Genomic DNA, 25,685 nt, shown 5'->3' with positions numbered 1-25,685 from the left:
TATGATAAGTATATGTCGGGTTATCGTTGGAGTTTCAGGTGTGTGATGATTCTTCATTTGAATTAGCCATCGTGTTGCACAACAGAGATTGCATTTACACGTATAAATATATCTTTACAAAGTTTAACAAATAATAAGTTTAACGAATGCTTTTGACGATGTTCTTGGGTTCAATAACGAATCCACGGTCAACGGGAAAACTCTTTGTACAATGGAATATATTTTGTAGCACGCAGATACGTTAGCTCAAACGCTGGGTTACTTTCAGGTTGACTTCCTATAAGATATCAGTAAACTCTCTAAGATGATTGCAAAAATAAAAGACTGATACGGTCACATTTGTTCATCCCGTGACCGTGGCTACGTTCGGTGACCAGTTATGTCACCTCGAGTCCAAGTATTGGGATCTTCCCAAAGAACGGCCCGATGTCCCTACATTTCGGACATATAATTTACATCTTTAATATAAAAAGGCTTACAAAATTACAGGTGAAATGGTATATCGTGATAAGTGCAGAAGGAATGCTCAAATGTTTCAACAAAATAACGTTTATTAACTTTATAACAACTGACGTCAAATAACAATTAACAACAAACAACGATTGACAACAGTTAACGATTAACAACGCTTGGTAACGACCAATACTTGACGCAGGTTATAGGAAGTCGACTACTCGTCTCTCAGCGCTCGTTTCGCGTAATCCTTCGCACTTCGCAGCTCGGGGCAGACTGAATCTCTTTGATTCAAAAGCTACGCCGATTCTTTTCTTTGTTGGCCATCGCTATCACGCGCGTTTGTTAGAAGTCCGCGACAATTGCCGCGTATGCATTCTTCCGAATATTCGGCGAAAGAACCGTAGGAATATCGATGGTACATTAGGCATGTCGGCCTTACGCTTTGAAGGTAATAGCGCTTTGTGTCGCGAAGCCGTTGGAAAGTTCCGTGGTCGAGTGCCGCCACACGTTGATCTGCACATTTTTCGTAGGGATAATGGTATAATGATTTTCAGTCTGCAAAGGTACGAACGTCAATTCTTCCAGTTTGAATATAGCAGATGGGGAAGTTTTGACTGTCTGTTGGTTACTAATTAATTCGATTCTACATTCAGATGAATTGATTCTATTGTGACTTGGTTTAGTTATTTTACAAATGTGGATGATTGCCGTTAGTTTGCAATATTTGTTCAAGTAGTGGCTGACGACAAAGTTGCTCTTGAGTTGGTTAGTATTAGGTCAGTTTCTACTACAAGTGCAATAAATACAGAGTTTTTTTTGGAAGGTATCGGATAAATTTTTGTTATTTTCCATTCATTGTCTTCTAAAAGTGTACAGTTATCACATATATAAGTTTATTACCATTTATCCATAATTTTAGTTTACTTAGGTGTTACGACCGTTCGCAAAGAGAAGCGATCGCGAGGAAAACTCGTCAGCGAGAGGCGTAAATTCTCGTTACAATTTTGATAATCGACGCCGCAAATCAGTCGTGTTCCCCTGTTTCGATTAGGATAACAGATAATTCAAAGTGTAACACTGAATTAACAAGGTTAATATAAACTTGTATATTTAACAACATTTAAAATTATAATTAACACGTTACAAATGATTTAACGATGATACAATTAGTTTGTTACTGTAATTTGACCTGATTTTATCATATTTCTCAATGTATTCGTTTGATTAAGCGACCTCGATTTTATTCTTCTGAACCTCTCGATGCATTCGGTTTGAATCCTCATTTGCCACCGACTGCCCTTTGATTTTGTCCTTTGTCTTATTTATCTTTTTCGTTTTATTTTCTTTTTGTGTTTTTAAAAACTCTTTAGAGTCTATAATTTGTGGATTTGTGATTCCTTGTTTTCCTGATATGATAGTGTAAAAATTTCGTCGATGTTAATATGGAACTCCGATATGATAAATTCAGTCTGAATTAGTGAAGAGATAATTATTTCCTTTTCTCGTTATGTAATATTAGTATTCAAAGTGCATCCTGCGGATTACCATGACAGACAGACCATTCTCGATCTCGTATCTCGTATCTCGATCGAATGAATCTCACTTTTCTAGATCACATTACCACACTGGGCGTATGTGGAAACATTATGCTAGATGTTATGGTCATAGTGCATTGCGTATGAGGAGACACTATACTAGATGTTATGGATGTAGTGCTAATGTTCCTCCGGGATTGGTGTACTCAAATTGTCATTGTCACTGGCATTGTCATCACTACACACATCCAACTCAGCAGCAATGCAACCATCTGGTATTTTCCTCAACTTATCATGGCTGTACTTGTACGATCGTTTACCATCCAATGTTTTCAAAACATACCTGTCTTCCTCCAAAATCTGCGCTATTACGAATGGACCCCTGTATTTTGGATCTAATTTGTTTTGATTTCTCTCCTCATTTTTGCGTAATACAAAATCACCAAGATTAAATCTAGCTACTTTAGCCTTAGTTTTGTCAAATCTTTCTTTATCATACTTGGCGTTTATCTCTATGTTCTGTATTGCCTGCTTTCTTACATTAGAGATGTCTACTTCCCTTTCCTCAAAGTCGTCGGGTAGCAATAAACCGTAGCCTTGCTGTTTTCCCGATTAATAATTCCAGAGGACTCGATTGAGTCACACGATTGGTGGTGCAATTTAAAGCCAATTGTATTTCGCCAATCGTCTCTTGCCATAATCCCCCGGTCGTTTCTACAGCTGTAAACATGTTCTACAGGGTACCCATGATACGCTCTACCTGTCCATTGGCCCTACTAGCACCGGTAACTATTAAGTGGAGTTTAATACGTTTGCCTTGACAAAAATCTTGAGATTCTTTGCCCGTAAAACATTTTCCCTGTTCCCCTATCACCCGGCGAGGACTACCAAACAAAAGTATTGCAGACTTGAGCGCCTTAACAGTACTAGAAGAGTCTATTTTACGGGTATGATAAGGTATAGGCATAGGTATACAAATTTTGTAAAAGCGTCAACCAAAACAATAACGTATTCTTTTAAGTCACTTTTACCACTCAATTTACTCGTTATGTCCACATGCACTGTATGCCAAGGTATGCTGGTCTTAGGTATAGGATATAATTCGGCTTGTGGTTTACCTGAACTTGCCTTAGAAACCTGACAAGCATGACAGTTCTCTACGAATTTACGAACATATATTTCGTCATTCCTTCGAATCAGTAATCAGAGGATCACGACGCTGTTCCGCTAATAACCAACCTTCAGAAATTTCAGCCAAATTTTTTTTTAGTACGTTCAATGTCTATGGGGTTTCGCGAAAAGAAATCTACGTGAACCATTTGTTTACCTTCTCGATATACAATGTTAAAATTAAAAATTTTTAGGTAAGCCCACCACCTGTGAACCCCGTCATTTAAACTCATCTTATTACTAAATGCCTTCAAAGAATTACAACCAGTAACGACAAGGAAATCTCTTTACTATCATATTCTACTACTTCGTTTTTACCTTAGACTTTCTGTATTAAAATAGCCCCATGTCCATCCATACTAGCATCAGTATGCAATTCTACAGGATACTTTGGGTCAAATATCATCAACACCGGCGCATCAGGACAAAAATTACCTTTTGCTTTATCTTTTCATGTTTGTCTGTCAAACTTATGTTTTTGTTACCGGAAGTGCATATAAAGGTTTCATTATTTGTGAAAATTTAGGAACAAATTTTCGAAAGTAAGAAGCCATGAAAGTAAGAAGAAGATATGAAATATCTACGCTGTGTGATTGTCGTCGGTGCAGGTAAAGATCTACAGGCTTGTATTTCACCCGGGTTGGAGCGAACTTCTCCATTCTGAATCACATATCCCAATTAGAATACCGATGTCTTTAGAAAAGAGCATTTAGAAAGATTAGAACAAAATCCGGCATTTACGAGGGTATTTAATACGGTGTACAATCTTTCTAGAGCTTGGTCTATCCAGGCTTTTATTATCTCCAATAATATCAGTGTCGACCTCATTAATATTGATCTTATTTTTCTCGACTTTATTACATGCATTAATTATTTTTTTAATAAATTAATTTAATATTTAATTAATTTTTTTTTTTTATAGTAGCGATGCTGTTTTGAGTGATATTTTACGTCAAAACCTTGGCTTAAAATTTCACGACCAATCATTATTATCATATTTTAAATAACTATCAGCAAGGACATGAATAATTATCTTCAATGTAAAGCGGACAAAATTTCTGATGTACACTTAATACTAGTATCTCCTATTCCTCGCATTACTACTGTAGTAGTCATCCCTTTACCGAAAAATTTCAAAGCCACGGATTCTTTAATCAGCGAACACTCAGCTCCAGAATCAAAGTAAAATGGAAACGACTCATCCAGATGAGTTAATCTACCCATTGCAGCTTCTGTTACGCAGAAGTCGACCCGACGCTCGTTATTGGAATTATTGCTTCCCTTCGGTGTGCTACTGTTATTTTTTCTTTTCCGCAACAACGGACAACAAGGCGCAATATGACCCTCCTCACGGCACTTGAAGCATGACACCTTTGATGATGCAGCTGGTCGACTTTCCTCCGGGTTTCGTATGTTCTTCTGCTTCCCAAATTTTATTCTTTTATGGCACTCCGCTATTTTATGTCCGTAGTAACCACAGTAGTGGCACTTATTCCGGAAGTCAGGAGGTTTATGTCATTTAATTTCAGGATCCGCTGAAGAATTGTTTGACGAAGACGCCGGCCTCTTCTTCGCGTAAGCTCTCATTTCATTTAGAAATTGATCCTCAGTCTTGATATCACTCGTAAGTGATATCCATTCAATACGCTGATCTTGTGAAGCCAATTGAAAAAGGTCGGAAGCGTTGATTACCTCAGCCATAGTTTAATTTTCCTACCTCGCCTTCAGGAAGGAACGGAGACGAATACCGAAAGCTCCCAAGGTTTCCTCCTTCGGTGGTTTTTCGTTAGATATTTTCATTAGCGCCGAGATAGCTGTTTCTTTGCCACCAAAACGCTCAGTAAAAATGTCTTTAATTTTTGACCAAATGACCAACATCTCTACCAACCAGTACTTGCGAAAGCCATTGTGCTGCAGAACCTTCTAGAGCACGACTTAAAACAGAAAATAACGCACTGCCTTATAAAGGATTTTCTTTCATGATCAGATTAACAACTGCGCACCATGCAGCTGGATCGGAACCCGCGATTTCAGGGTTAAAACGCGGAAGCGATAAATTTTTATCTTCCGCACTCGGTTTTTGCACTAGCGTCTGAATTAACTCACGTATGATAGTTATATGCTCTTGCATAGTTATAAACGGCACTGATCCCACTTCTGATGTCGGGTAATCATTAAAATTTTGGGCGCGTAACAATTTTTCATTTGCATTAGCCATCGTTTTGCACGACAGAGATTATATTTACACGTATAAATATGACTTTTACAAAGTTTAACGAATAATAAGTTTAAGGAATGCTCTACATCTCCGACAAATATATAATTTGGTGTTGTCATATCTAAACCTAATATTCATTTCACGTATCTTCTTTGTATTCTATCCAGTCTTTCTTCCATGTTCCAGCCCCATACTTCTGCTCCAAACAGCATCATGCTCTCTACCAGTGCTCCAAACATCTTCATTCTCCTCTTGTAGTCCTGTTTGAATATCCTTTCTCCATGTTTTCTTCATTGCTATTGTTGCTCTCTCTTGTATGTGTTTCTCATCACTGCCGTTTTTCTGTACTATGTATCCTAGGTATCTTATCTCGTCCACTTCTTCTAATTCTTGTTCTCCCACTTCCATTTTCTTTGTCTCCTTTTTGTTCCTTCTTTTTTTCGAAATCTTTGGTCTTTTCTTTCTATCTTGGTCTTTTCCGTGCTCAGCTCTAATTCGGCTTCCTTTAAAAAATTTTTGAATCTTTTTAACATTTCCTTTAGGTCCTCTTCTCTATCCGCCATCAGCACAATATCGTCTGCATATGTCAGCGACCATACCTTTCTTTCTCCTACCACTATGCCCTCAGCTTGGTCCTTACCTTGGTTTTCTTTCAGTCTTGCCACGTAGGTATTGAATAATGTCGGGCTCTCAACGGGCACCCTTGTCTGACTCCCCTTACAGTTCAAAATTCTCTTGTGGTTCTTGACTCTCACTACATTCTTTGTTTCAGAGTATATCTCTTTAATCCTTCGGGCTAGTTTTTCGCAACTAAGTAAGAGTAAAACAACCCCAACACATAATTAAGCCACCTCCAAACTTCATAGTTTGTTTTATACCACCTGGTTGATCATTATTCTCGGATGAAGGACCGATACCAGGACCTTCTGTCGAATTCGAATCTGTTAATTTTTATTTTGTTACTCCGTACAACTCTTTTCCAATCTTCGGTCGTCCATTCTTTGCCGGCCACTTGAAAGGCCGGCGTAGCGATAAATCTAGGGACACCGTGATGGTACCGTAGATCGCAATCCGCATTCCGTTGGCCGCGAACAGCTCATAGTCATTTGTATTCACCTGTCCGCGTATCATGCTGTGCGGATACACACACGTGTCGGCCCCGGTGTCCACGAGAAACAATGTTTTTGTTTTTCTATCCCTGACGAAGATGCGCCGGGTACCCATGCCGTCGTCGTTTGCCGCATCTACGGACGGCTGATCTCGTTTCCCGACTTCCAAGTGCATGGGAAACGACAGCCCCTCGCGCGTTCTCCGAACGTTGCATGGTAGAAGCAAAGGCCGTCTTGCCGCAGCGGATCTCGGGAGCGCAAACGGCGGTGGTATCGCGTACGCGAGCGTAATCGTGGTCGTGGTCGTGGTCGACGATGGTTATTGATGCACCTGTGTCATTCGCTGATTCAACACATTGATTGCGGCGGCCAACAGTTCACTTGTTCCAGCTGGTGGATCGATTAGCGTTGTTATTCGGGCAGTGCGCCGATAATCCTCTCCAAATTCTTCAGCGATCAGGTTCGCTTGCCGTATTAACCTTTCCGGGTCAGAGTCGTCGACTCCGTAATAAGAAAAACGAGGTTTTATAAGTAGAGGAATGAGCAATAGCCCATTCATATGCTTTATTAACTGCAGATAACAAAACTGAGGTTACTGACTAAAGGACCGGTGTTTTTGTTTTTCACATATCTTATGGGTGGGGGTCTGGCTGTTGTCTTTTCTCTTACTTATCGCAATACGAGGTGTGTGTTATCGACATAACCGATGTCAGCAGATGCCTGGCTCTTGGGTGGTTGTTACACTTCCTTCGTAGAGTGAACTTAGTCCTCTAAGTCCTTACGTTTCTTCAGAATCGATGGATGGAATTTGGCCTTGGACGGTGTTGATAATTCAGAACTTACTCTTGATTTCTTTTCTGTTGCACAGGTAATATCAGTGTATAAATGTTTATAGGGGCGGAGGGTGTTTCAGTACTAATGTTGGGTGTATTACTAACGATGTTTTTCTTCATTTTGCAGCAAAATATGTGAATACATAATTTTGACAGTCCTATCTTATTGAGCAGATACACAAGCATATGAGTCCAATGGATATATATCCTATTATCTGCAACGTAGTGAGACCCCAAGTTTTAATTTGTGTCATTCTGTGCGAAAAAGTTAATTGATTGGCTCTATCTTCTATTTGATTCAGGGTACTAGTATAACCGTTTAGGTTGCTCATTACTTTAGGAGTTTTTTCTAAGGTGTCAAGCATTGAGGATAAGTCTACATTATTAGTTATATTTATAATTTTGGTCTTAATATCGTAAAAAACGCTCTTGGGGTTGCCACTGATTCTTATATGGTTGTCTCCATACAATATGTCTACAGTTATTTTAGTTTTCAACAGAGAGGGGGGTTGCTTCAGTTTAACAATTTGACTGAACTTCTACTCGTATTTCAGCGAGATTCTACCCAAGAGTTCAATTTCTCTAATGTGTTATCGATTTTTGTCGTGTATTAATTTATGTAAGTTACTCAAAGCTAATTCATGTCTTTCGTTCTGCTTTTGGATAACATTTAGTATGGCCCGAATATTTGCATCCACACCTGTAGTCATAGAGCTAACAAAAGATGTGTCTTCCGATCTTTTGCTCTCATAGTGGTTGTTATACTGTCGTTGGAGTCTGTACTATTGAAACTGTCGCGACAAATACGATAGTGTTTAAAAGAATCCAATTTTTCTTTTTACCTGGGTATTCTTCCTTTCGTGAATGTTGCTCTGACCAGTTTTAGTTTTGGTGACGACCATAGTCCGTTTTCCGTAGAAGTCGTTTTCACGCAAAGTGAGCTGATCTATGCGAAGGTCCGCTTGATCCTTCAATCTTCAGTGATGCGCGTATGTCGAAATCGTAATGTCGTTTACACTGAACCAAATGGATCCTGGCAGGATCGCCAAAAATGACACGTAATAAAAAAAACGAGGTTTTATAAGTAGGGGAATGAGCAATAGCTCATTCATATGCTTTATTAACTGCATATTACAAAACTGAGGTTACTGACTAAAGGACCGGGCTTGTCTTTTCTCTTAGTTATCGCAATACTAGGTGTTATCGACGTATCTGATGTCAGCGGATGCCTGGCTCTTGGGTGGTCGTTACACCGGTAAGGATACGTCTGATGCGGGCGGGTAGTCAGTTCCTCCATAGCGTGAGGGTAAAATCATCGGGCGTGGAGAGGTTGGAGAATTTTTTTAAGTGTTGGCAAGACTGGGATGGCTGAAGTGATATGTCGTGATAGGTGTAGAAGGGAATGCTCAGATGTTTCAACAAAAACGTTTATTAACTTAACAACTGACGTCCAATAACAACTAGCAACAAACAACAATTAACACAAGTAACAATTAACAATTAACAGTTAGCAACGCTTGGTAACGATCAATGCTTGACGCAGGTTATAGGAAGTAGAGCGCTCGTTTCACGTAATGCTTCGCACTTCGCAGCTCGGGGCAGACTGAATCTCTTTGATTCAAAAGCCACGCTGATTCTTTTCTTTGTTAGTCATCGATATCGCGCGCGTCTGTTAGAAGTCAGCGACGACTGCCACGTGTGCGGTCTCCCGAAAATTCGGCGAAGGAGCCGTAGGGATATCGATGACACCTAAGGCTTGTCGGCATAGCGCTTTTAAGATAAAGCGCCTTGTGCCGCGAAACCGTTGGAAATTTCGTCGGTAGTTAATTACAATGTTTAGATACTCGCGGTATTATGACAATGGTCTCGGGTCCGATAACGAATCCGCGGTCCACGCGATGCTGAACTTTACCCTTCTTTAGCATCTAAGTTATACTTAATGTTAATGCAAGGAGCAATCACTACGTATATGAATGACAGGTCAATCGTTGATGAGATCGTACGAGAGAGTGGCTCTCCGTTACGGTGACGCTGTTGAGGAAAACTATGATGGATGTGTCTAAGGGCACGAGATCATCGGATTCGCAGAAAAAAGTCTTCGTTCGAAGGGTGAGGGAAATTGAAGTTACTGTTAATTGGTCAATTTCCATGTTGGTGGTTAGAGAAGGATGTTAGCCGTCCTTGGGGAAAGTTGTTAGGGAGAAGCGTCGTTCGTGAAAGTATAGATTTCTCTCATCTTCCCGTAGTTGGGACACGGACTATTTGTCTATTTGAAGGATTTTGTATAACTGAAACTTAATATTCGTAACGGGTCTTCGGTCAGCTAAACATATATTTGAAGATTTGTTTATTCAAAGATATATTTGTGAAGATGAGTTGACATCTGGCATTCTTACCCGAAGGACAAAATCTGCGTGTGGCGAGCCACGGGGCAGAAACCGTTGAAATGTTTACTGTCATGCACCGTCCCAACTATTTCTTTCATGGAGAGCTACAGAGTTACTACTCAGCGCCTAAGTTTGACCCCCCACCGGGGGGAGCGGCTGCCCTGGAGCGTCTTGTCCAAGCGTGTCCGCCGCGTCTGCCCCGTCCAACCAAACGTCCCAGTTTGGAAGGACGGCCTCGAGGACCCCTAGCCCCGGCGCGCCCGCCCTCATGTCGAGGCTGGCACGCTATCTGTCGAGCAGGGCCCGTCGAGCCCGACCCTCAACGACGGCGCCCAACGGTACGTCCCTTACCTTTCGCGACAGTCCGCGCTCCGTCATCACCTCCCGCTCTCCGTATGGATTCTCGCTCCGTGCGGGGACGCACCGGGGGCCGAGCGGCCACCTCCGCGAAAGTCCTTATCTTTATCCCTGACCCGCCATTGACCCGCGTGCCGAGACCCCTGTTCGCCGCTGCGAACGTCGATGTCGTCGATGACGACAGAGATGGCGGTACCCGCCTCCCGGATCTCGCGCCCTCGGTCGGCGCCCGGGCCATTGGAAGAGGTTGCGCCGCTGGCTTTCCGTTCTTTCGTCATATCTTCCTCTTCCTCCCCCTGTGAAGGCCGTGAATCCTACCTCGTCAGCCGATGACTCGACGGCCAACTGCGAGGTGTCTCTGGTCATCCTTGACCGTGCTTGCACGATTCTTGCGGCGGCGGCAGCATCCGTAGCCCGGGGGATCGCTCCCGCTGGCTTTATTTCCCGCCACCACTCCTCCAACTTGCGGAGGTACAGGATCTTGAGATCCTCTAGCGGGTCTCGAGGTCCCGGGCCACCGGGTCTCGCTTGTCCGCTTTCCTATTGTTGGTGCTACCCCCCAGCTCGTCGGGACAACAGGAGCGGCGCGACGCTGACCAGGGGTGTGGGAGAGACGTGGGTGGTGGACCCATAATCGTTCCCGTTGGGTCCCCGGGGGCTTTTCCTTTCGTCCCCCTCGCAGAGCTGATCCCCCCCTTTTGCCCCTCGCTCTCGCTGTTAGGGCCCTCGGCTGCCCTCTCCGCGCGTTCCTTGGTCAGCCGGTCCACCGTCTCCTGGAGACGGCTGACCTCCCTCTCCAAAAGGCGCACCCTCCTCCGCAGGTATGCGCCTTCCTCTTACCCCTGACCGTGCGGCGGTTTCGCGCTCTCCCTGGTCGCTTGTTCATCGACCGGTCTGGTCCCGGTCCCCGTCCCGTCGCTTCGCGTAACGTCGCTGCCGTCGGCACCGCCGCGGTTGGCAGCGGCGGCGGCTGCCACAATGGCGGCCTCGGCATCGGCATCGGTGTCGATGTCGGTGTCCGCCCCGCGCCTCGCGCCTCTCTTCTTCCTTTTTCCCCGCAGATGTGTCCCCCCGCCGCTTGCAGCGTCCCGTGTCACCGTCGCGACCGTTGGCGGCGGAGGCGGTGCCCTTAGCGGTCCCTGCGATCCTCCGGTAAGGTCGCTTGCCGATCGCCCCCGCAGCGGCCGGAGAGGGAGAACACAACGGCGTTTCGTCGTCGGATCCAATCCCCCGCCGCCTCCGCGCCTCCGCGCCTCCGCCGCGTCCCACCCCGTGAAGCTCCCGTGTCTTCCTCGCCAGACGCAAGAGCGCGACCGGGGGTCTGGCGGCCCACCCCCGGTTGGCCACGGTTGCTGAATGACGACGCAGCGGGGCCCGCTTTACAACCCGCGGCTGCGCCGGTGCTGGGGCATCCCTCCCCTGCACCGTAAACGATTTTTTGCTTTGCTTGGTGTTCATAATTTTCTTAATATTGCTGAAGTCGTCAACTAGAGTATCCATCCTGGTGCCACTCACTCTTTCGCACCCTACTCCGGTCAAGGCCGATGCAGGGTGACGGGGAGCCCCTCAAGAAGATGAGGTGAGAGTGGTCTTGGCAGGTACGGGCCCACTAATTTCTCCGAAGTTCTCCGCTCCGAATCGGCCATTGACGACTGCCCAAGGCGCTGATCCGCCACCGCCCGGCTATAGGGGAACATCAGATTCATCGGGGTTTCCCAGGGCGTGGTCCTACGCCCTGAGAGCCCACACCCGCCTCGCGCTCCCCTAGCAAATTTATCTGCAAGTTCAATGCAGACGTTTTCAGCTATGTTAACTTGTTTACTTCCGGTGATTTCTCGTCCAGAATATACTTTTGCAGACCATGTATAACATTCGAACTTTATATATAGTAATAGAATTTATTATGCGAATCCAACAGAGTGACGGTTCAAAGTGTTACAACAGAAAGGTGTCGAGCGCTAATTTGGGAGGGTTTTTATACTGAGGTTTTAGTCCCTCTGGAGGGATTATCGTCAGGTGTATATTCCGGGTCAGGCGGCTATTCCGTTACTATCTGGTTATTGTTTCGATAGCTGTGGTATAAAGGATGTTTCGTCTACCCTATTACTGTTTCTGAACGTGTGACATTCTTGAGCGTGTGACAGGCACGTACGTCTTCTTCTGAGTACGTGACGGAAGGACCTTAGGGATATCGATGGCCCATTAGGCCTGTCTGCTCTTATACTTTATCGCGGCCTTGCTTATGTTTCGTCATAAACAGTCCTTCAATGATGCTATTGTCACGTAAAATAAAAAAAAGGAAATCTCAGATGAAAAGAAAAATAAAATATAAAAAAATAAAAAGAAAATTTATTTTTGAACACTTGATTTATACTAATTACGATTTGGTTCTGAACTTTAGCCGTGACTTTCCAAAACTGAAGCTCTTACAATTTGACTTTTGATCGGATCTGTTCCATTTTTCTTTGTCACCCCTCAATGTCCCCACTATCCACGCGTTTGTTAGACGTTCGCGACCGTTGCCACGTACGTCTTCTTCTCGAACATTCGGCGGAAGGACCGTAGGAATATCGATGGCTCATTAGGCATATCGGCCTTACGCTTCGGTGACATGCTTTGTGTGGCGAAGCCGCTGGAAAATTTCGTCGTCGAGTACCGCCACAGATCATATTTTGCAGACTTAACAAATTATGTTACTTGCATTTTATCCCTTGAAGTATTCTTAAAATAAGTTGGCTGCATAGATTATTTGTTAAGATATGTGGGAGAGATGGTTGATTGTGTGATGTAAAATGACGAAGTAACTCTTGTTAAAACGTAGAGTAGTATATTTTGAAACAATAAAATGTTACAAGAATGTTCGCTAGGACGCTCGGTATTAACTGATTCGTTAAGACGATGTGTAACTCGCTGATGAGATTGCACGTGACTGAGACTGATGAAACTCTCGTCTCCTTACGATCCCGTTCGTTTATATTATATTGATCGAGGGGGTACCGGTAAAATTCTAATCGCTTTTGTTAGACGGTTCCACATAGCGGTGACATTGTTTCTGCCCGGAGTTTGATTATTAATACAATATGTGTGTGTTCTACGATATTGATACGGCTTGATTTGTCCTCGAGCACGTGTGCCGCTACAGATATTTGGACTGTTCAGTAAAATCCCTGTTTATACCTACTAGCGAACTGAACTTACGCGATCAATTATTTTCTCTTACAACAGATTCAATTTCTCGTTCGTAATATACCAGGATATAGTATTTTTATTTGTGAGAGTTACGTAAGAATCGGTGACCAATCTTGTCGCAAACCCTGAATCGTGTTATGGAATTCTTTAAGTAACTGAGATTTCAATGTAGAATGTTTTAGATTTATTTAAAATGGATTAAATAGGAAACGATGGTTGTCTCACGTGAACTGAATATTGTATTGTAATGTGCTATAACTAAGACAGTTAAATAGTTAATTCAAAACTCCAGTCGCCACGGTTCCAACGCTCTCTTTCACGCGGACCACACTCTCTCCCAACGCTTACCACACTCTCTCCCAACGCTTACCACACTCTCTGACTTCTCAACTTACGACTGCTAATTCGTCTTTCTCCCTTAAAACGTTGATGTCGGCATGCACCATCGATGGGTCACACGTGTTTGTCCCGTGAGGCGGTGCGCATTGCCGGTGGGTCACACGAGTTTGTTTCGTGAGGCGGCGTGCATTCGACGCTGCCTCACAGAGAAATCCCTGAATATCGGCGCCGGCGTCAACGTGTTAAGCATCCCTTTGTCTTTCATCTGTGATCATGGTCACGTAGGCCTTTTTCTGCCTAACTATTCGGCTGAAGGACCAACGACACATTGATGAGCTTGTCGACACTTAGGCTTTCTCGCAACATTGTTTATGGTTCACCCAAAACCAAAAATTTTCTTAGGCCATTTGTCCACAATATCACAATTCGATGATAATTCTTCGATTGTGTAGTCTTCTAATTGTGTTATTTGAACGAAGGAAATATAATTAGAAAGACTAAGAACTCTGTGATCTCAAAAGAATTAAAAAGGTCAAAGAATGGAATGTACACGTGTATTGAATATAACTTCATTTTATATATCGTCGATAATGGATAAAGAAATCGAATTACAGATATGGATATTAAATATTAGGAAAAAGGGAAACCGGTTCGATTCGTACGCTACATAAATATATAAGCTTTCGTGGTGATCAAATGATCGAGGTTAATATAATTGCTGTACTTGACACTATGACTCGTGTAATTTTCTACGAAGGAGTGTTCCTCCACTTAACTTCCAAGAACATCGAGAATTGCCACGATATTCCGACAGAATAATTTAATCAATGTAAATAAAATATAGAAAGTTGTTTTATTTTGTTCAACTTTTTACTCTTGATATCGACGTTTGTGAATGCGTCGTGTAATATTAAAGTAGATCGCGCATATCGCGCTATTCCATTTGCATAGCAGGAGAAAGGTAATAACCATCACTATATGTTTAGAATATTTCCATTCGTAGTATAACTGTCTAATATTTCAACATCCTTTATATCGAATATTTAAATTTTATAATGGAAAATTAATAAACTGAACGTATTCTTTCTCCCGTCCCATTTTTCTATATTTTTGACGAATTTATTTTACGGCTTTTATTAATCGGTTCTCGCACAGCGAAGGTTAAATCAATTCTGATTTATGCAAATATGTTACGTTTATTATTTTCTAATCGTAAATCATATTTACGTATTATTGCTGCATCAACCTATACGAACGATTTTGCCTTTTAAGTTTTATTATGACAGAAGTTAAAAGCTTTTTCGATCACTCTTCGTTTTATCGACATAAAATAAAATATTCCACGTTCATGGCGACAATGAACTCTAGCTGCCGCTAGGCGGTAGTTCACAAATGTTCATTCGAAAAAAATATCGAACGATTAGAACCAGTTCCGTTCTTTGAACCGTTGACAAGGATTTCCATGAATTTAGATGAAAATTTTCGATTTCTCGATTAACAATCGTACCTAATCACGATTATTGCGGACACACAATACAACGTACACGATTATCGCACGAGTGCTCACTATATTTCTCTTCAGACCTCAAATAAAAACAAGTGTAGCGAGCGTAGAGGAACGTGATCGAGATACCCGATGTTCCGGTCACCGGCGAAAAATGTGATGTGCGAAAAACGTATCAAAAAACGAAACTGGCCGATGTTATACGGAGGATTTTATCTATACATATTAAACGTGCACGATCTATATATATATACATATATATATATTATAAATAGGCTCGATCGATCGCGATAAGATTATATTTTTATATGTACATATGGCGTTCCTTCTTGTTATCTTATTAAATTATATCGATGATGCGGTAGATAGAAACGAACACTGCGATCGAATAGCGTGTCCAATTCGAAATAAGCGAAAGAAAGTGATCGGTTCTGGCGTGAACATGAAGTATCGGCGAAACGAACGAATTACTTTATTCGATAAATATTTCATAAGAATCGAAAGCAGGTCGGGAGCACTGATTTTATGAGACTAGTCATCGAACGCTGTTGGACACGATCGTATAACGTTTCGTAATATCTTATTTCGCGAGAAAAGTAGACTTATTGCATTGTCAACTGGATGCATCCTAGCCTCAATAAGTCTCTTATATATCTGACTGCATTGTAATTTTATGAAACTCTGCGACGAATTTGAAGGAAATTTTTTTTCACAAATATCTCATTTGTTAGCGACGAAACGTTCGATCGAACGTTTAATCACGAAGACACGTCGTTTCTGCGTCTTTCGTTGAAATTCGCCGACAAAGAAGCGCTTTTGACGAAATTTAATCTCGTTACATGATCCTCGCTGGTGATCCATCATGGAAGAAAACAAAAAAAGACAGAGAGAAAATACACGTTTGGGATAACGAGATTTCCGGTGGAGCCGTAGATCCTCCGAACATGCGCGATTAAATCTTGCTCGATTTTGGAGGTGACGTTTATTTGGCTCACATGGTAAATTCGTATGGCATTTTTCACACACGAGGATCATCCATCTCGCGCGTATTCGAATAAAAATGCTCGACCAGAAACGGAACAATTTCACGTGCGATGCGAACGACATGCAAGATCGAAAATGGCTAGCTCTTTCTCATTAGATATACCAGATGTAATTCCATTTTGATGGACTGTTGCACCTGTGAAATTGACCGAGTGTCGTGCATCGAGTAAATTACAGAAATTTCTATCTAATTGCTATTGCTTCTATATCAATGTTACGATATAGTAACAAATGTATACACTATAATTGTCGGGTTAGATAAATCGATCCTGTCCAACAATTCGAATACAATTCGACACAATGTTTGATTGTAACGTAAAAAGAGCTACCATTGTACCGTAGAACATGCATGCGTTAAATAGGCTGGCATTAAGAGAACAGGCACTGGTGGTCCAACCGAGTTTCGGGGCTTGTCACGCTCGTAATGAGATTATGTTTGCAATGCGGCAACACGATGCGACAGGAAATGTTACGCGTGGTCCGACATCGCCGAGAACTGTAGGAACTGTGTCACGGAGCTGAACAGAATTTCATTTCATGCCGGACGATGAGTATTGTAATAATTCGGGATTCATAATGCGATCTGACCAGGGGAATTATGTTTCAACGGCTGTACAGATAGTTCGTGGTCGCTCATACTTGATCGTTTTGGTGTTATAGGCGTGAAATTTCAAGTTAGAGTACCTACATGCTATGCCAAAGTCTTAGACTATCCGCGTTATAATGTGTAATAAATCCGTGTAATAATATTATAATTATAATCGAATATACTTCCAGGAAACATGTTCGTATATTGATTATATCATGGAAATGACGTTTAAGGTATTTTTTGTTGCTGTTACTTGTTTATGATCTTTCTTAATTTATAAATTTGTTAATCCTATAAGAGGAATAAATTCAGAAATGGAGATTGATTGTGTAAAACAATATGTAGCAAAAAGAAATATGTTAAAAAATTACTCGGCAATTAAAAATATCTATTGTTATGCCAAACGAAAGAAGCTTTCTGGAAATATTCATTATTTTAAATAAATAATTATTTCTTAAAATAATTACTCAAATACTACATAGATTATAATATAACCAACATTAAGTATTCTTGTATACATTCCTGAAAAGAAAAATCTGCTTAGTAGACGATCTAAGACTTTTGCACGATGCTATATATCACAGTCAATCTTTAATAAATCAGAATGAATATTAACAAGAAAATGTCTTAACGTATAAGTTAAAGGAATTAAAGGTAAACCGCGATGTCTCTCAGAATTGAGGACAAGTAGAATACACCTGTCACTAGCCAATCATTATATCGGCATGTATTCACCCCCGTAAACTTATTCCAGTTAGAATTTATTTTCACGATGAATAAATCAATAGAAATTACTATAAAGCCTTTTGCATAATACTATACATGTATATATCTCATCTCATGCAAACAATTAAAAAGTGCTGGATAAGGAGTTGAATCTTGGAAATCATGTGTATAATTAATTAAAGTTAGAAAGGAAAGTTGAAACTAATATACTCGAGGAAAATTTGGTCTCGATAGGATACTGATCTCAACTATTGAATCACGATATAACAAAATGCTGTGAGGAAGTGAGAAAACATAACAGTACGATGCATGCGTCAGGATTTCACAAAATTGTGCTGTCAACATCGTGTCACGGTCGCAGCCTGTCTGGCAACCTACAATTTGCGAAAAATACAGATCCCCTGAGCAGTCAGTTTATAAAATGTGTCAGATTTTCACCATTTGTTATAGTAGTGAACGAGTCACGTGGTTAAACATACATCATTCTAATTTCTTCTACCCTAATTGAGATACAGTTTAGAATTCCATTCATCCGAATCACCTTTGTTGGAAATTGCAGTTAGTGGCCAATTAATCGCACTTCTATAAGCTGAAGTGAATTCACATTCGCTTACCAGGATGTGAATTCCTATTATTTGAATGACAAATCGTAGGTAATGTAGAGAATTAGTGAACTTCTGTTACATATGCTATTTAATATAATTAGTAATTACATATTATCCCGAGGATTCGGATAAATGAAGGTTTACTATGTATGCAACATGTAATGTAACAGGAAGTAGTTATTCACGAAATAGTTATTTCTTCTTATTTACAAAATTCTATTATACATATTTCTGCAATTTCTCAAATTTTTTCTATTAAACTACGCCATTGTCATTTTCAAAGTTGAATTTTCAACAATACAATTTTCCACGATTGTTTAATTAATTCTCCATAATTTCAAAATTCCTTTCACTTACCTTTATTATAATTTCTTATTCTATACATTATCCTTTAACACTTTGACTGCCTCATCGAAATCACATGCTTCGCTCAGGACGCCACGGGAGTATTTTTATTATTCAAACCATATAATGGCAAAATAATAATAAATTGATGATGTAAGACAACATTCTACCCCAATGGACCGTTTATCTTATTGGTGGTCACGGGTGACCACCATGGCGCCTTGGTAACAGTTGATAGGGACATATTATGACAAGGCTTTGTTTATTTAACAAACCATTCGCATTCGTTATTTCGTCGTAAGCAGAACGTCCAGAATATATTGTTGAAACGTGTATAAGATATTAGCAAACAGTATTTGCTCATTCTATATATGATAGTAAGGTGGAGAGACAAGCGTGACATTTTTTTGATTTCGACGAAACATTCGGCTGAAATGGTACAGGTCCGCAAAAAAAAAAATGATATTTGTGATAAACCAATGGTAGTGGTAGATCACAACAGAAGAAAATGTGCTGTAGATTTATCGGATCAAATGATAGCATATTCTACACCACATAGAAGAACCCTCAAGTGGTATATAAAATTAGCTTTAGAGTTATTGTTAAATACATTAATTTCAAACGCGATGATACTCTACAGACAAGCAACAAACACAAAAATCAAGGTATCAGATTTTAGAATGGCACTCGCAATGCAACTTACACAGTGCCATTCACCAGAGCCGTCAAATATATTTATTTGACAAAGATTGCGACACGAAATGCAGAAGAAAGAAGAGCAGGCGATGTGGCACGAAAATTTTGCAGAGAGTGCTATAAAAAGATGTTAAACAGTTAAATCGAACCAAAAAGGTGACCACCTATTGTCCAGATTTTATCGATGAGCCACATTTATGTTTAAAGTGTTTTAACACAGTGCACCGTTAGATACAAGATTTGTTTTCATTTCTTTTTTATTGATGTTCTAATAAAAATGTTTAATCGTTCAATGGGGCACTTTTTATTTCAAAGCATCTTCTATTTATCGGTTATATCCAAAATGCCCTAACCGTCAATTTTCATTCAATTTTTACAATTACAAGAAGTTGAAATGCTCCGGTTTTTAATGACCAACGTGGCAGTCAAAGTGTTAATTCCTCTCTGTAAACAAATTAGCTTCCTTATTCGTGGCTGAAAAGTCGTGTCTAAGATAACTAGTTCGACGCATTATCAAAAATCAAACTTGTCTTATTGTTAGAATTGATTCGAAGTTGAAGACCGCATGCGGTTTTGCGCTCGAATACGTGAACAAACTTGGTATTCGCAATAATACGACAGATCTGGCTAGTCTGAGAGCACCTTTTGGTCAGATGCAATTGCACATTCTTCCCACGGCCGCGCGGCTCCGCGTGCTGATCTTCCAGCTACCGAGCTACATTCCCCGAATGCGCTCCCCTAACTATATGGCGAGAATTTGGTCGCTATCGGGACACCAATTTCTCGGCCCGCCAAGTGTCAGAACGCTTTACGAGTTCCCGTTTAACTACTAGAGATAATTGGAAACTTTTTGTAATACGTGACTCTTAAGCCGAAATCGGTGACCCATGACAAAATATCTTTGTTCGAAACAGTATTAGGAAAGATTTTTCAAAGGATTTCCGTGTTTAAAATTGAGAAAGACAAAAGAATGGCTTTGATTTTGAAGAAAACAGAGATTGAGATTTTTCAAGTAAAACAATTTGGCTATTTATTTTTCCCCATTTAAAATGAAATTGAAAAGAATTAATCGAGTTTAATTCAAAACTGGCGATGAGATTTACAGCTCCGTTCGGCGATATTTTCACGTCGAAGGTTATATCACGTGGATATTCATGGCGTGTGTGCTGCTTAAACTTGTATCGCAAAGGCGGCTATTGTACGCTGGGAACCAGACGTTTCCAACAATGGGAACGAAAATGATATCGCTTGCTAAATTAAACCGATGTACCGAAGAACGTTACAAGCACGATATTGTAGCCGTGTTTCTAATTTATCCGAATGTATTAGCTCCAACAGTGACGTGTTCAGATGCTTAATTAACAGCTCCAATGTTACATTGTTCGTATCGTTGTTTGTGTATCAAAGGCATTGTTCAATATGTATTTCATTGTATAGAAACTGAAGTTGTACCATAATGTATTTCACTTAAAAGTTTTTCTCAAATAAGTTTTCGTGTCTGCGTACACGATCTACTCAAAGTAGAATTACCGATAAATCGAATGTGAATATAAATCGAATTAAAACTATGATGACCAGTGACGTTACAGTTGTATCGTGTGCGAGTATGTTAACTATCTTAGTTTATAATTATCATTTCTAAATTTTGCAAAATGTCTAAATGTCAAAATATTAAAATCTTAATTTTAATATTATAATATAGTTTATTAACTTTTAACAGAAACGCCAGTCTGTAATGATAATTACATTCGAAACTATAGTTTGACTAATAAGTCAAACATAACATCGTAGCGTTAATGTTAATGTTAATTCGTCGTTATGTCTCTCGTTGTTTATCGTACATTTTTGGAAGTCTATCTCTGAACTATGTAACTATACAAGGACACCTATATAAACCAGATAAAATCGAGTTTAGTAGCCGGTTCACGAATTTCTTGCTCAATAACAAATCAAAGACGGACCATCCTCCGCCCTGTGTGCAATGAATAGAAGAGAAATTTGAGCGCACGGTGCTCCCGCCTGCCGATACATTCCAAATGAACGAAAGAATGTGTCAAAACGACGAAAGACAGAAAGAAAAGATTACCACTATGAACTAGCGAGATAAGTTGTATAGCTGTTTATATATAAAACCGTACTACGATACGATAAGTTACGTAAAATACCTTAAAAGTCCTTAAAAGTTATTTATCAACATCACCGCTGTAAAGAACGTTTAAACTCGACGTAAACGTAAATTCGACGCGTCCAGGCCTGCACGCGTGCATTCTTACGAGAGTGAGCAGAGTGAAAAGGCAAAACGGAAGCGCAAAGAAGAGCGAAGAAGATGGCGGAAGAAAGGCGAGAAAATGAGACGAAAGAACGAGAATAAATTACGAGAACGGCTGGACGCGTCCGCTCGTGAAGCTGTATATGTAAAGCAATTGTGAGTTATTAAATAAACGAATTGAAAGCACCATTCTGGCCGCCATTCCCTCGGGGACACGAACCGTTTCAGTGGATCGGGGCAAAAATAATTTCGCGCTGGCTTGATATCATTACTGCGGGAACAATTACGAGGTTTGGAGCGAGCGAGCGAGCGAGAGAGAGAGAGAGAGTAGAAGATAGAAGATCGAAAAAGGAGAAAAAGTGCTTCTGACCGAAAATTGTTTTGTTCGTCAAGCTCGAAACGACGAGTCGTTACGTTGGCTTCTAACTGGCGAAAGAAGCACTTCGTTCTCATTTCTTTCAATTTTTATCTGATCTTCCACGTCGACGTTTAATTCGACCACGATTTATTTAGGACTATCCAAATTCTTGTTTCTGCAGATGGTGACATAGTCTTGTGGGATATGAAATATCGTTATGAAGGATAGTTTGGGTAAGTATGTAATTAAAATTGAAAGATCTGTACGGTGAAACTCGAAAGGAAATAGATATTCTGGCCTTCGAATTAGGACCAGTCGAAACTTTTAGTATCATTTTCATTTTTTACATAATAAAATTTGAACCAATCTTTATCACAACAGAGTTTTTTTTATATAATATAATCGACAATTTGTGTTAATGATTTGTGTTTCTCTTACTTTATTAAACATCATGAACTTTCTTGTCACTTGACACCATTTTTCGATAAATTGAAAGAACTGTAATTTCAATTTTCTCGGAAGCTAAGCCGAAAATGAAAAAGTTTTATTCTATGTACTATTTTTATTTTTCCACAAGGAATCACATCGTGCCCGCTTTTACTTACAATTCAGTTGGATCATGCATACATGACTATCTACAGTACTGCACTGTACTGCGTTGTATTTAGTAGATAATAATATTAGAAGTCAATTTGTCACTCCTAATATAGTATTGTAGTTAGAAAAAAATATTTACATGTGATCTTGTAATTCTGTAATATTAGAAGCCAATTTGTCACTCCTAATATATCATTGTAGTTAGAAAAAAAAAATATTTACATGTGATCTTGTAATTCTGTAATATTAGAAGCCAATTTGTCACTCCTAATATATCATTGTAGTTAGAAAAAAATATTTACATGTGATCTCGTAATTCTGTAATATTAGAAGCCAATTTGTCACTCCTAATATAGCATTGTAGTTAGAAAAAAATATTTACATGTGATCTTGTAATTCTGTAATATTAGAAACCAATTTGTCACTCCTAATATAGCATTGTAGTTAGAAAAAAATATTTACATGTGATCTTGTAATTCTGTTATGAAAAATGCTCCGTTTTTAAAGAATCAGACTCTTTAAGAGAAGAATTCTTCAGAGTAATCTATAAAAGAATCGTACAAAAAACATCAAAATTCAGACGGCTGATTTTTAAGACAGCAGACAGTCGATGTGTTACTTTAGAGTGCGTTTATTTAAGTGTATTTGATTAACATAGCTAACAGATAATCACGATAAAGCGCCATTCTACGACGGCAGGAAACTACCTGCGGATTCATCATAGAATTCCATGCACATTCAACAACTGTGCAAACTGCACCGAGTGGACGAGGAAATGATATATATTCCCCGGCGGAGTAGCAGTTAATGAATCAAATAGAAGAAGAGATTCCAAAGGTGAGTATTGTCCGACGAAATCTTCGACCATTCCTCTCCTCTGTTTCTCATTCCGTCGTCTGTTTTACGTTGTCATAAAATTTTATTAACACGAACTAGCACACCAGTCCAATTGACTGGTTTTACCATTTTATTTTAAAATTCCTACTTCATGTTATATTTTTTCTCGCAATGATGTAATGACCTTCGGAACGATAACTGAAACAATAATATAATGAATTTTATTTTGTTTTTTATGTATTCAAACTCAAAATAATTTTGTATCAGGGCTACTTATACCAATACCAGTCAAAGTGTAAAAGGGTTCTGCAATCTGTTTATCGAACCTCAATTAACCAGTTTCCTCGTTTTATACAACTTGCCACACGTTTTTTTAAATTTTTACTGCGTATCATTCGATATGATGATATCAGTTATCAGGAAAATTCTGGATCGATCGCTAGATCGCTAGATCCTGACACTAGAAATACTACACCAATCAAAATGACTGGTTCTACAATTTTATAAATGTGTCAAGCCTCGTTTAGGGATTATGGTCCCAGATGGATTAATAATACCAAAAATGTACTACATAACATGGAATTTCTTCCGTAAGAAAGTAATAAATCAATTATCATAAAAATATTCTATTATTACGTATTTTTTAAAGACCAGTCATTTTGACTGATTTAGGTAGAAATAGCTTCGTGTTAATTATTGGTAATTCTAGCGTTAATTTCGAGTTAGTAAAATTTTCGAGATAGTCCCGTATATCAGGTGATAATCTTGATGCAAGGTCTCGTTTAATATGCTGTACGTTAAACTCTTTATTATCAGCGCAATAATTATCGTAACGATTCATTACGGTGATAATACGATTTAATACGAGATTGTTAATATCAATGTCCTTTACCATGAGAATGTTTAATATCAATAATATAACTGGAAGAACATTGTGTATTATAATTACCATCAATAATCATGTACCTACACCGAATATAGTCTGATTATCCTTGAAAGATATTATTTATTGTTTGATCGATAGTCTATGATAAGGATCGAGGAGATTTAGTTGAGATAAGAGTGGAAAAATGGGCCGAGTCGTCGCTATTCAGAATCAAGATAATCGTTACCGGGGTAATCCGATTATAACATGCTCCTGCAATTCACAGACGATATAAAAGAAAGTGATGGATGACCGGGCATGCCAACCACCCCAAGACATCGAATTAATCGCTTAACACAGACATGCGTATTAGTAATTCGATGAGATTAATTGCACGAGCTTGATAATTTTAAACCAGGATTTCAATTTCCCGCACGATTAAATCTCAATTCGATCATCCTCGAGCACAAAGCTGCAGATTAACATTTTGTTTTTCATCTTGTTTCGGTTGTTAATATTTTCCATCTAAATATGATCTTGCACGCGAAAATTGAATATTGGAAATTTATAAGGCTTAAAAGTTGTTATACATTGTATGAGATATCAAGGAAACTGACAAGAGAAAAATATTATTAAAATTGTAAATAAGACACTTTTGTTTGCGCTTTTTATTATTACTACCAATACATACCACGCTTGTAATTATTCTCGCTTCTCCCTCCTTTTCTTTTCTTTAAGGAATAGACTGCTTTTTTTAACACTTTGACTGCCACGCCAAAATTAAATGTTTGGCAAAGCATGTAATGACAAAATAATAATAAATTGATGATGTAAGACAACATTCTACCCCAATGGGGACCGTTTATCTTATTGGTGGTCACGGGTGACCACCATGGCGCCTTGGTAACAGTTGATAGCGACATATAACAAGGCTTCGTTTATTTAACAAACCATTCGTATTCGTTATTTCGTCGTAAGCAAAACATCCAGAATATATTATTGAAACGTGTACAAGATATTAGCAAACAGTATTTGCTCATTTTATATATGATAGTAAGGTGGAGAGACAAGCGTGACATTTTTCTGATTTCGACGAAACATTCGGCTGAAATGGTACAGGTCCGCAAAAAAAAAAAAAGAAAAATGATATTTGAACCAATGGTAGTGGAAGATCACAACAGAGGAAACTCCGTTGTAGATTTATCGGATCAAATGATAGCATATTCTACACCACAGAAGAACCCTCAATTGGTATATAAAATTAGCTTTAGAGTTATTGTTAAATACATCAATTTCAAACGCGATGAAACTCGATAAACAAGCGACAAAAATAACAATCAAGGTATCAGATTTTAGAATGGCACTCGCAATGCAACTTATACAGTGCCATTCATCAGAGCCATCAAATATACTTATTCGACAAAGATTGCGACATGAAATGCAGAAGAAAGAAGGGCAAGGGTACCTGGCACGAAAATTTTGCAGAGAGTGCTATAAAAATATGTTAAACAGTCAGCGTCAAAAATTGCTAAGAATCGGACCAGAAAGGTGACCACCTATTGTCCAGATTGTATCGATGAGTCACTTTTATGTTTAAAATGTTTTAACACAGTGTACCGTTAGATGCAAGATTTGTTCTCATTTTTTTTGTATTGAT

General features: G+C 39.6%; 1 long non-coding RNA gene across 1 annotated transcript; it reads left to right on the top strand.

The window, feature by feature from the left end:
• Window positions 1-11,940: 11,940 nt before the first annotated feature.
• LOC126919456 (uncharacterized) lies at window positions 11,941-21,560 on the top strand. Its single transcript, XR_007711631.1, has 2 exons — window positions 11,941-13,758; window positions 13,803-21,560. It is a non-coding gene; the product is annotated as an uncharacterized LOC126919456 (long non-coding RNA).
• Window positions 21,561-25,685: the final 4,125 nt, after the last annotated feature.

The sequence above is a fragment of the Bombus affinis genome, chromosome 8, assembly GCF_024516045.1.
Source record: "Bombus affinis isolate iyBomAffi1 chromosome 8, iyBomAffi1.2, whole genome shotgun sequence".
Lineage (NCBI taxonomy): Eukaryota > Metazoa > Arthropoda > Insecta > Hymenoptera > Apidae > Bombus > Bombus affinis.
Note: the sequence above shows the minus strand (reverse complement) of the source record. Positions and strands in the feature narration are given on the sequence as shown.